This window comes from Marmota monax, unplaced genomic scaffold, assembly GCF_021218885.2.
Source record: "Marmota monax isolate L192 unplaced genomic scaffold, Marmota_monax_Labrador192_F-V1.1 WCK01_AAM20220418_F8-fsc00217, whole genome shotgun sequence".
NCBI lineage: Eukaryota > Metazoa > Chordata > Mammalia > Rodentia > Sciuridae > Marmota > Marmota monax.
The window spans coordinates 1003961-1016075 of NW_026692031.1; the positions used below are offsets into that span (position 1 = coordinate 1003961).

At 47.2% G+C, this 12115-nt stretch overlaps 1 non-coding gene across 1 annotated transcript; it reads left to right on the forward strand.

Moving 5' to 3' along the window:
- The first annotated feature begins 11282 nt into the window (after window positions 1-11282).
- On the forward strand, window positions 11283-11384 carry LOC124099144 (small nucleolar RNA U13). The gene has a single exon (XR_006853835.1). It is a non-coding gene; the product is annotated as a small nucleolar RNA U13 (small nucleolar RNA).
- Window positions 11385-12115: the final 731 nt, after the last annotated feature.

Genomic DNA, 12115 nt, shown 5'->3' on the forward strand with positions numbered 1-12115 from the left:
AGAAGCAGTAGAGTCGGCAGGGGGCAGCTTCTGGGAGGAGCCGAGGGTCTGCTCGGCCACAGCTGACGCAGATCCATGGGTTAGGGGCAAACCGGGCTCTGTGGTTCATGTCCTGCCTCACTCTTTCCTATGATGTTTCAGACCCGGGGCTCCATATGCATTCTTCTATGCCATCCTCACACTCATCCTACACAGTAAGTAACATGGTATCTGCTAGCGTTTAGACAAATGTCCCCCAGACTCCCAGGTGTTTTGAATGGCTTGGTCACCAGTCTGGGGCATTATTGAGAAGTGGTGGAGATGGGGCCTGGTGGGTGGAAGCAGAGGTCACTAGGGGACTCCGTCCCCTTCCTCTCTCAGGATCTCTCCTTTGACTCTGAAGCGAGCAGCTTTGCTCTTCCTCCTGTTCCCCACCATGAAGTTCAGCTTCACTCCCCACAATCCCAAGAGCAATGGAGCCAGGCTACATGGACCAAAACCTCGGGAACGATGAGCCAAAACACACCTTTGCTCTTTCTAAGTTGTTATCTTAGGTGTGTTATATTATAGTAACTGAAAGTTGCCTAACAAGATACATGATTTTTAGATAAAGTGACTGAGGTTGACATCTAGCTTCTGAGAGAGCTTGGACTTGGATTTGGATTCTAAACACCAACAGAATACCAGAAACAACCCATGACCAGAAAACAGTGGTCATCCAGACCACAGGATTTCTTTCTTAAAATCTTGCTTGCTCAGAGGCAAGAAAGCACCTGTATGCAACCTGCACTGACAGTCAGTAACAAATGCTTTCCGAAGTCCAAAGTCATGGCATTTCCATAAATTCTGCTTCCTCATGGGAAATCAAGAAGAGAAATGTGGGAGCACAACGCAGAGGCAACTCCCTGTCCCCAAGTTCCATTTAGTATTTCTTCCATTTAGGAAGAGAAACCCCCAGTTTTAAGCGGGCGAGTTAACTCTGATCTACAGATCACATTTTCTGGTCTTCTTTGTGGCTAGATATGACCACGTGACCAAGTTCAGGCCAATAAAACGGGACAGGAAGTGACGTATGCCTCAGAAAAGAAAGAGAGTGTCCACTACTTCCCTCCGCCCTGACTCTCCAACCTAGGAAATTGGAACCCAGAAATAAAGCCAGGCATTGGAAACAGCAGAGCTGTAGCACTGCCCGGGGCCACTGTCATCCCAGAGGACAGGAACCAAACTTATTTTAGCTACTGTATTTTGGGGACCTTTACTATAACCATTCAGACTTCACCTTAGTCCAGAGGTGACCATCAACCTAAAGTAGATCACAAATCTAAGAGGACTTCCCCCACGTCCCCACCGAGGGCAAAACACTGACAGAGCATCCTCCATGTGCCTGATCTTGAGAGTGAGGCCTCTCTTTACACATCCCAGTTAATCAGGACCAGATGGAGTCACTAAGGAAAGCCTTGAAGGGAGAAACTCAGGGACTGCAGAAGCAATGGGGGGCTGGGCCAGCCCCTGTGGACAAGAGGCTGTCAGCTGGATTCTCATTAAAAGCAAAAACCAATCATACTTCATTTTTATCTTAAATGAACACTGGGCAGAATTGTCTGCACCTACGACACACCTGGAAGAAATGTGTTTTCTTTACTTGATTTAGAAAGCCCCAGAAGCAGGAAAAAATATATGTGCGAAGAGAAACGCAAAGCATTTCTCTTTGAGAGGTCCGTGGGGAGTACATGTGGCCTGGTAGCAGCAGTCCTGGGCTGGAGGGTTGGGGATTCAAGTCCCACCTCCAACTCAGAGGCTCAGTGTGAGCAGAAGGAGGGAACAGGACTGCTTTTGGGGCAACCAGCTCAGCTGACAATGTCTGCCACCCCACAAGCAATAAACCTGGGCCTGCCACCACTGAGGGTTGCAGAGACCCACTCCCTCCCCTTAGATCTGGTCTCATGGTCAAGGCTGGCTGGTAACCAATAGAATGCTATGGAAATGCCAAGTCAAAGCGGGGGATGGAGTTTCTGTCAAAAGATCCTGGAAAACTCAGCCTTGGAGGCTCCCTGATGGTTCAAGCACGAGAAGCAAGAGTCATCATAAGGTCACCTGCTGTCTCCCTGGTGGAGAGTTCCAGATGAACCCAACCTTATGCTAGAGAGGAGTTTCTAGGTGATTCCAACCCTAGCCATTGGAGTCTACCCAGACGAGGACCAGGCACCAGGCAAAAGAGGTCATGCCCCCCACCGTCCCCTGGCCCATAGAATGTGCAAGCATGAGCCCTTTACAGCACGAAGTTGGGGGTGGCTTGCGCTGTGGTCTTGCCTTCCTGCAGTGGACAGCCTCCAAGTGGCATGAGAAGCACATCTTGAAAAGCATGGCTCGAGTTCTTAGTCATCTGGAAGTTTCCTAGCTAGCACAGGTGGGTGGAAAAACCATCCCACACGTGGACGTTTGGTGGATGGAAAAGGTCACCGAGTAGTCATATCAAAAGGGCCCCTTGGATGAGCACAGAAACTCAGTGCCGTGAGAATCAAACAAATTCGCCCTCTGAGCTCACGCCCCCAGTGCTGGTCTTGGGGAAGGCAGAGCCCTGCAGCCAGGCCTGGGCTCAGGGGCCTCACAGGCCCTGGGAGCACAGCAGGGTGACAGGGGTGTGGGAACCGGCAATTGTACACACGAGGTGAGTACCCTCAGCCAAATGCTTGGGAGCACAAGTGTTTCACAATTCAGAATTCATTTTGGATTTGGGAATATCTGCAAATATTGATTGGCAAATACTGATTGAGCTTCCCTAATCTAAAAATCCAAAATCTGAAATAGTCCCCAATTTGAAACTTTTTGAGTGCCCACGTGATATTTTAAAAGTTTAAGATTTTCCGATAAGGGACGCTCAATCTGTCTTCCCTTCATACACCCTCATTCTACCTACAGCTATTCTACATGCCCTGCCTACCCTCCAGAGCATCAGGTGAGAAATGAGGCCTCCCAGCCTGTGGGCAGAGGGGTCAAAGTGCAGTCATAGCCCGGGGCTTGTCCAGATGCTCCCTCTAAGGCTGCCAGAAGGGGGTTCAGAGGGAGAGTGTGGAAAACAACTGGACTGGACCAGGGACATAGGGACAGAATCTCCAGCTGCTGCTGCTGCTTGTTGGTCCCAGGTCTGGCTCCAGGACCTACCAGAATCCAAAGGGTAAGTGTCTCTGACACTTCCCAGATGTGGCCCTTGCTTTACTAAGAATCAGTGATGATCTCAATCTGCATGATTTTATATGCAACTTATTTCTAGTTTGTTGTGATTTCATTAGGATGGATCCAGATCACTGGGTGGGCAAAACCTCCAATGAAGAGACTAGAACCAGGGTATGTTCTCTCTGGAGCCGTGGCTCACAGCAAACAGGCCTGTTTTCTTGTTGCTTTGCTTACAATTTGCCTCCTTTGGGTATTTTACTTTATTTATTTTTTAATTTATTTTTGCTAGGTGACCCATTTGTGTCAGGGAACTGCTTCCTTCTCTGGCTCTCTCCATCCCATGTCCCCTCCTCTAGCCCTGGTTTCCATTTTCATTGGCTTTGTGTGAATCCTCTCTGAGTTGCATAAGCCGATGCAATAGCATTGAGACTTTTCCTTTTCCACACGAAGAGCAGCAGCTGACCAGTCAATTGAGCTGGCTTCCAAGGAAGTATTGGATCATAAATTTCAGGTTATTATTATAGTAATCTCACTCTTAATTTAACATATCTTTAAATTAAATGTGTCACCTTAGTTAAGCAAAGATGCCCAATTGTTTGGTCAGATACCAATATTTGTAGATGTGATTGATGAGCATTTGAACCAGTTGACTTTGAATAAGGCAGATGAATCCTCCAGAATGTGGGCAGGCCTTCCCCAATCAGTTGAAGGCCTTAAGAAAATAAAGACAGAGAAACCCTGAAGAAGAAGAAACTTTGCTTCCAGACTGTTACACAGGGATCCCACCTGAGTGTTCCAGTCTGCCAGCCTGCCTTATGGATTTTATATTCAATTCTACAAAATCAGCTCTTACCTACATTTGCAGATTGCTGCTGGCCCTGCAAGTTTGGACTTGCCAGTCCCTTAAGATAGCTCGCTCTCTCTCTCTCTCTCTCGTATTATTTGAGGTTTCAGTTTCCTGCTGTTGTTTCAGCCAAAAATATTGGTCCAAAAATATTAAACAGAAAATTCTAGAAATAAACAACTCATAAATTTAAAATTGCATTATAAAATCTTATTCCATTCCCCTCCACCCACCCTGGGACATAGATTGTCCCTTTGTCCAGTGTACTCATGCTGTATAGGCTCCCTGACCCTTACTCTCTTGGTTGCCATGTCCGTCAGAGATCAACTGTCCCGGTGATGTAATCCCTGTGTTCGTGTAACCATTGCGTAGTAACCTGACGCTGTGTCAAGATGCCCACGTCATCCACCTCACCTCATCTCACAGAGTGGTTACATCATCTCACATCATCACATAAAGAAGGATGAGCACACCCTCAGAATTTCAGAAAGAGGAAGAGACCATATTCACATAACTCTCATCACAGTACATGGTTTTAATGGTTCTTCTTTTATTACAGTTTACTACCAATCATTTCAGCTGTGCCTAATTTATCAAGTAAACTTTAGGATCTGCTGTATAGGAAAGAAGCATAGTGTATATAGGGTTTGGTACCAATTGCAGTTCTGAGCTCCCACTGGGGGTCCTGCAACGTGTCCTGTGTGGATAAGGAGGGACTACTGTGTCACATGCTATTGGTTCCCTAATTAATATAATGGCCCCATCTTTTTTTTTTTAGGGGATGTTTGCAGAGGAGTTTATAGATAAAGTGTCATGATGTCCATAACTAACTTCTAAGCAGTTCAGCAAGAGGGGATGGAGAGAGAGAGGAGATTCCGTGGACATTTGGTGTTGAATCCAGGCAACATGTGCACAGCACTTATTGAACCGGTCCTTCAACCTTTCAATCTCTGTAAACATTTTCCTAAGAGCTTGAGAGGAATTCCTCTCCCCCACCTGCATTTCCACAGATGGCAGGCCCTGTCGATGGGTCACACATGTGTCTCCTGTGACCCCAAAGCCACAACAGAAGGAGCAGGGTAGGCTGGGAAGGAGGGGGAGTGTTCTAGAAAACACCCCACATCAGTTGATACTTGGTGAGGAAGCCAGGAGGGTTCCATCTCCTGGAACACCAGGCACCTGACTCAAGGCCCAGAGAGAAGCAGAGCAGAAACGGACTGGGTGAGATTCTGTCTTCCCTGTGAAACCAAAGTCACACCATGCTCCAGTCTCCCTGGTCCAACCCAGCTCTGCACAGTCCCATCTAACCCTGTCTCTTCTTCCCCTGCCCCAGTGCTCTCACCAGCCACCAAGCCTGCAGGAGACCGTGGGGCAGGGAGGAGACCCAGATGTGTCTGGGAAGGGGCTTGAGCGTTGGCTATGGGCACTCAGATGGGAGAAACGCTGTCCCCATCCCCTCCCTGTGCTTTGCAGGCGAAACACGATCCCAAGGGCCTGTAGAGGATCTGATAACCAGCTGAGCCCAAGACGGAAGGCAAATCTTGCTGGAGTCTGTATACGCGGGTGTAAAATTAGCACCAGCTCTTTACGTGCAAGGTGCAGTGGAGAGCAGATACCATGGCCCCTATTTATTAGTTCCTGTCTACCGGAAACTCAGCCATAGCTGACAGTGCTGCCTTTCTGCGGCCATTCTCTGATGAAGTATACCACCCTGCTGGGAGGAGCAGTGATCAAATTACTTCCCCAGCGCCTGCGTTTCCTCATCTGTAAAATGTGAATGACAGCTTGCTTGTGCTAGGATCACTATGAATTATGTTTGTAAAGTTCTCAGAAGGAAACTGTTCCACTTCTAAGCATCCAGAAAACGTTATCTGCTGCTTTGTTCTCGAGCACAGAACATGTTGTACCTGAAGAGTTTCTGCTGTTAAGCAAAATAAGGATTGAGATCTGGCTCTGCTAAGAAAAAACTACCTGAACTCTTGGGTGCTCATGAAATTCAGACAGGCAGGGTCTGAGTACAGGGTGGGGAGTTCATTTTCACCAAATGCCGATTGCTACCGCAGTGGAAACGGATTGGAACCCAGGTCCACGAACGTGCTAACTGGCATCTGTAGAGTCATAGCTGACAGGGAAATCCTTACTGCTGGGCCCTTTTCTGGAATCACCGTGTTGAAGAAAACAGCCATTGCTGTGTGTGACAGTGGCTGGGAGATGCTGAAACACTGAACTTGTGTCTTGACTGTACCTCTTTCTGGTTTCCTGTGGTGATCTGCTTTATTTGCTATTTGACTATTTTGAGAAGTTTCCATTGGAAAATTCACCTAAGTGTCTTTCTCCAAAGAAAGTCAATTCCTTCTCTGTCGCACACTTGGAGGGTGTGTGCATTCTGTGCTCATTCTGGGAGCTGCTACGTGTGCCTTTCATGGGAAAACAAGTAAGAGAAATGTACTGATGTCTGTAGTGATGATATGAAACCTGAAGAGCTGTGATCGCTGAAAGGGGTGCAAGGTTTCTTAGCTGGGGGTGGAGGAACACACCCTCAGTGGCCTCGGAAAGGATTGTTTATGCAATGCCAGGGGTGGAGCCCGGGGCCTGGTGCACACCAAGCATGTACTCTACCACAGAGCCACACCCCCAGCCCAAAAGAATCTTAAGTAGGCATGGGTGTCCCAGCTTTCCCCACAGAGACCCTGTGGAGAAGGGGCAGCCCAAGGAAGGAGGGACCCACCCCAGGCCAAAGGGCCTGTTTCCCTTCTACCAAAGTCCTTCTACCCTCTCAGAATGGCCCTTCCCAGGGCCACATGTTTGGGGGGGGGGCAAATATTATTGTCTGTGAAAACAGCACAATTGTGACCCTGGGTACAACCACTAACACACAAAGAGGAGATGAGACGTCCACACGGGGCTCCTAACCTTATCCTCCCCGCAAAAGAACCACACAGCAGGATGGTGAGACACCAGCATCAGAACAGGGTTCTGCTCCTGGGGCTGCTTGGGGCAGCTGCTCTGTTCTCACATAGTTGCTGCCTGTGATCTGACTGTGATGTCCAGAAATTCATATGATGAAATCCTCTCCCGCAAGGTGTTAGAAAATGGGACCTCTGGAAGTGACTAGGCCATGGGGCAGATCCCTCATGAGTGGAATCATTTCTTTATTTCCTTTAAAGAAAGGCCCAAGGCCAAGCGCAGTGGTGCATGCCTCTAATTCCAGTGGTGTGGTGGGGGCTGAGGCAGGAGGATCACAAGTTCAATGCCAACCTCAGCAATGTGGAGAGACCCTAAGCCACTTAGTGAGACCCTGTCTCAAAATAAGACATCAAATGAGTTGGGGGTGCAGCTCAGTGGTAAAGCACCCCTGGGAAAAAGGAAAAAAAGCCCAAGAACCATCCACCCACTCTTCTTCCAGGTGAGGACACAGAGAGAAGATGCCACCTGTGGATCAGAAAGTGGGTCCTCACCAAACATCAGTCTTGGATTTTCAGCCTCCACGACTATGAGAAATAAATTTCTGTTGCTTATAGGCCTTGTTACAGTATGCTGTGACAGAGACTAGAACAGAGTAGAGGACAGCGGACACATGATGAGGCTGTGCACTCAGAAGTCATGGCCAGGTGCTCCAGGTAGGACAGGTGTGGCTGCTGGGACCAGAAGTTCCTCCTTGCCTCCTGCTCACCCTGTCGGCCCTCCCCTTGTGGTTCTGTAATAATAGAACAGCAGCTCCCAGGGGTAGTGGTGGCTCCATTCCAGGGATGTATCCAGGGCCGGAAAGGGAGGGAGCAATCTCGTTAAGGGAATGGGAGACGGGAAAGAGCGTGGCCTTCTGACCTCCGTGGCCCAGGACGCAGTACCTGCCCTCTGCGTGACATACACATGGGAAAGTGTGGCACGTGGGCCTCTTTCTTCCATGACTTTTTCTATACCTGACTCAATCATGATTGGCTTGAAATATGGATTAAAGAAAAAATATGGAAAATGAGATTGAATTATGAAAAGCAAATTCCGAAATCTGTAGAGTGTGATCAGAAGACAATAAATTAAGAAGCCTGAGGAGTAGCCATGAGACACAAAGGAAGAGCCGTGTGTGGGGTCAGGTCTCCGGAGCCTGGGGACCATCCACCCCTTTGGTAGGTGGCAGAGAGAGCGTGTCCCGAGAAAGTGCTGATGCTTCGTGGAGTGGGGTGAGAGCAGAGAGTGTGGCCCCTTTAAACAAACACACACCCTCTTGGTATTGTCTGTGGTGATGACAGCCAGCCAACCTGGCTGTCGCCCAGCTGTGTACGTGGGACTGCTCATGCTCGGCTTGGCCCCAGGCCAGCGGGTAGCCCCTACCATCTCCAGAACCTGCACGGTGAGTGCTCCTGCCCAGGGGTGTCTCAGCCGGAGGCAGAGCCCCGCTCCCCAGGAGCAAACACACTCTTGTTCCCCCAGGTGTATGATTCTAACATTCGGCTTTTTACAAAATTATTTAACTTAACAGGATCCAGAGGGGGAGAAAGTCATCACTGCCCTGATTGTGGGGGGCAGGGTGGACAGTTGTTTTGTCCAAGTCATTTTGGTTCTTGGTGCATGAAACAGATCAATAAAGAGGTTGTTTTATGATTATGCACACAATGCGCTCCGTCTCAGGTGGGGGAAGAACGTGGCTACCGTACGCATCCTTTCCTGCCATGTGACAAAATCCTGCACATCCCAGATGGGAAGCAATGGGACAGTGTGAGAGTTCATCAGAACATCTACTCAGAATGGCACATCATTTTAAGACTGGTGAATTGCTTTCTGAAATTTCCCATTTAATATTTTGGGGCTATAATTGATCATTTATAACTAAAACCATGGAAAGTGAAACAGATAATGGACTCAGACATCACTTACCAAACACAGAACCCTCTTCCAGAACCCTGGCTGGGCTCGGAAGTTGCCACTGTTTCCCCAAGACGTGCTAAAGGTGGACCGTTCAGGGGCTCCTCCTCAGGGGATGGAGGAGGGAGAAAAGTCCACCCCAATGAGTTTAAATGACATCGTGAGGATTAAAAATGTATCCAAATAGTTTTTAGTATGAATTTCCCCTCCAACCTCCAAATGGATATTTAATAGACATTGGACTGATTCATGATAATTCATTCAAACTGGATAAACTCCACACAGAGTGAGATGCCTCCTGCTACATGGAACTTTCTGGAACTCCTGTACTCAGGCCTCACGTACCTCTGCTTCACCTTCCTCCCGATGTTCCATGGCTCCCAGCGTTTCCATGAAAACATTCCACTTTAACCTTATTTGTCCAACATTTTAATCTGAAATTGATTCTTTTTATGTAGACTCATAAAGAAACCTTTAGGTCACCCCTGATGTCATAGGTTGGATGTACTAATTTTATTTTTTGTTATATACTCTAAAATAAATACATAGTTCTTAGGATGTAAATTTGTTTATGTAACACCTAGGATCCCTTTGGGAAATCTACTTAACATGAAGAATTAATCTCTTCCAGTGAATTTCACCAGAAAATTTGTGCACACGCGCGTGCGCGCACACACACACACATACACACACAATTTTATTTCTTTTGTGGTATTTATTTTTCAAATAGGTGATTTGTTTTGGAAGTTTCCGTGAAATTCAGTTCCAGGGGAGAACAATGCTGTAATGACTTTAGGGTCCTTTCCAGACACGTTTTGTCCGTTTTCTCCAGCAGAACTGGATCTGTAGCAGTGTGCAATCAATGAAGGAGGCTTGCATTGCAATTCCATTGGTGCTCCCAGTGCAAGGGTGACCTCTCTGATGAAGGAGCCTTGCACACACCCAGCTGTCCTGCAGGGCAAGTGTGAGTTGTGTTGTTCACCTGTTGGCACATCTGAAGGACACTTTGTGATGGTGAGCAGTTCCACATGCCTCACTCACTCACAAGCCTGAGTGCCAGTCAGGAGGAGAGGAGACCTCTGGGTTTGTGTGCTCACTCTGCCCACCCTGCAAACGCGATCTCCTCCACAGGCTCAGCACTCCCAGATTCTTGCAATTAGAGGCACACAAAATATCAGCCATGATCTGGCACACAATCCAGTACATCACTGTTTGTGGCCTAGGAGTGCCCCATGTCACCTCCCAAATTTGTGTCAAAGTCTGAATTTATTATTTATATCCTCTGAATTGTTTGTGGGTGAGTTGGAATGACTTTTGATATTGCCTGCCGATTTTGATACTGATTTTGCAGTATTTTAGTGTGGAAGAAGCAGGCTACATCACCCACCCCGAGTCTGAAAGCTCTTTCACAAGGCACAGATGCCACCCTGGCTAAGAGATAAGAGGTGGGCTTGCAACCCAGTCTTTCAGCTCTCCTACTTAGCCAGTGCAGTAACAAGCAGAGAGGGATTCTCCAAAGATGAAGTTCATTCTGGGAAAACATTGCGATGTGAACATGCACGTGCTAATAAACCATGTGTATAATAAAAGCATGGCGGTGCATGCCTGCACTCCCAGAGACAGGAGGATTGCAAGTTCAAGGCCAACCTCAGCCACTTAGTTGAGACTCTTAGTAACTAAGACTCAGTCTCCTAATAAAAAATAAAAATAAAAAGGAATGGGAATATGATTCAGTGGTAAAAGCCCTCTGGGTTCCATCCCCAGGAAGATTGCTTGAAGAATATCAATATTGCATGAATAAGCCAATATTCATCAAGGATCCTAGGAGTGGCGTCACCGGAGGTTGGGTGGGCAGTTGTTGGACAGTTCTTGCAGAAGTGTTTTGTGTGCAAGGTTGTGATGGCTTTGTGCAAGGGGATGGTTCTGGCAGTCTCTTGTAACAGTTATTGTCATCAGGCACATGTAGGTGACATTACCTCCTTTACCACCTCCCTGATTAATTTATTGTTTTGTTCAAGCTTGACCCAGGAGGCTCTATTTTAATTCTGACAACTTCAAAATATGGTAAATGGGGACAGTTAGGGAACCTCTCTCTTTGACTCCATTTTATCACCTGTAAAATGTGGAGGAGAGTAGTAGCTACTTTACTTCAGGGTAATTTTCCCATATTAAATAAGGTGACATGCAAAACGTAGTAAAGCATTGCTCAACTGTAGCCCATAAAATGCCAGTCAAAAGCCTGCTGAGCTTTTCAATTTTTAGCTGTTCAATTTTTAGCCTAAAGTTTGTGGAATCTCAGGATGTCATACTTTATCTTGCAAAACATCTTGGACCTTCCTTTCTGGAGTTCCAAATGATAAAATATTGTAATTTGCCATTCCCAAATCCCAGTGTTACTTGACGTAAGTTAACAAAGAAAAGCATGATCCTTCGGCTGTTCTTATGTACAATGGATGTTTTCATGCCATTGTGTGAGATTTGCTTCCCTCAAACCTTGTTACAGTGTGAGCACATTACCAGTCTGATGTGAAAAATGGACAAGAACTCTCACCTTTACCTGGGCAAACCCTTGTAGGAAGAACACAAGTTTTAGTAAATGCTATTTGTGGGGAAGCTGTCTTGGTATAGCTTTAAGAAAGGTCTGGGTCCTACTGGGATGGACCATCAGGTAAGGGGCCCTGGCTCTGGACAAGTGGTCCTCTTGACAAAGGGTAGGGTCAGGCCTCTTCAGAGCCCACTTTTTGGGCTCATTAGGATGACATTGAAATGCCCCATCCCCTATGCCCACTGCTATTCCCTATGAGGACATATTCTTGGGCATTCTCTTCTCTCTGGACCAGAGGATTCCAAATGTATGCTTCAGAGGACACCTTGCCACCCAGCCCACAGCTCTGCATGGTGACCGAAGAGTCTCTAAAACTACAGTTGCCAAACCAAACTCGATGTTCACTGTTGCTATGGTTTGGACCCTCAATGTCCCCCAAAGGCACATGTGTTAAAATCTTGATCTCCAGGGTGTCACTATTGGGAGTTGGTGGGAACTCAGGAATGGGGCCTCATGGGAAGTTTTGGCCCATAGGGTGTGCCTTCAAAGGGGATTATAAGATGCCAGTTTCTTTCTCTTTCTCTCTTGTCTCAGCCTTGAGATGAACAATTTGCTCTAATATGCACCATGATGTGCCACTTTGCTACAGGCCCTAAGCAATCAGGCCACCTGACCATGAACCAAAATCCCCAAAACTGTGAGACAAAATAAAC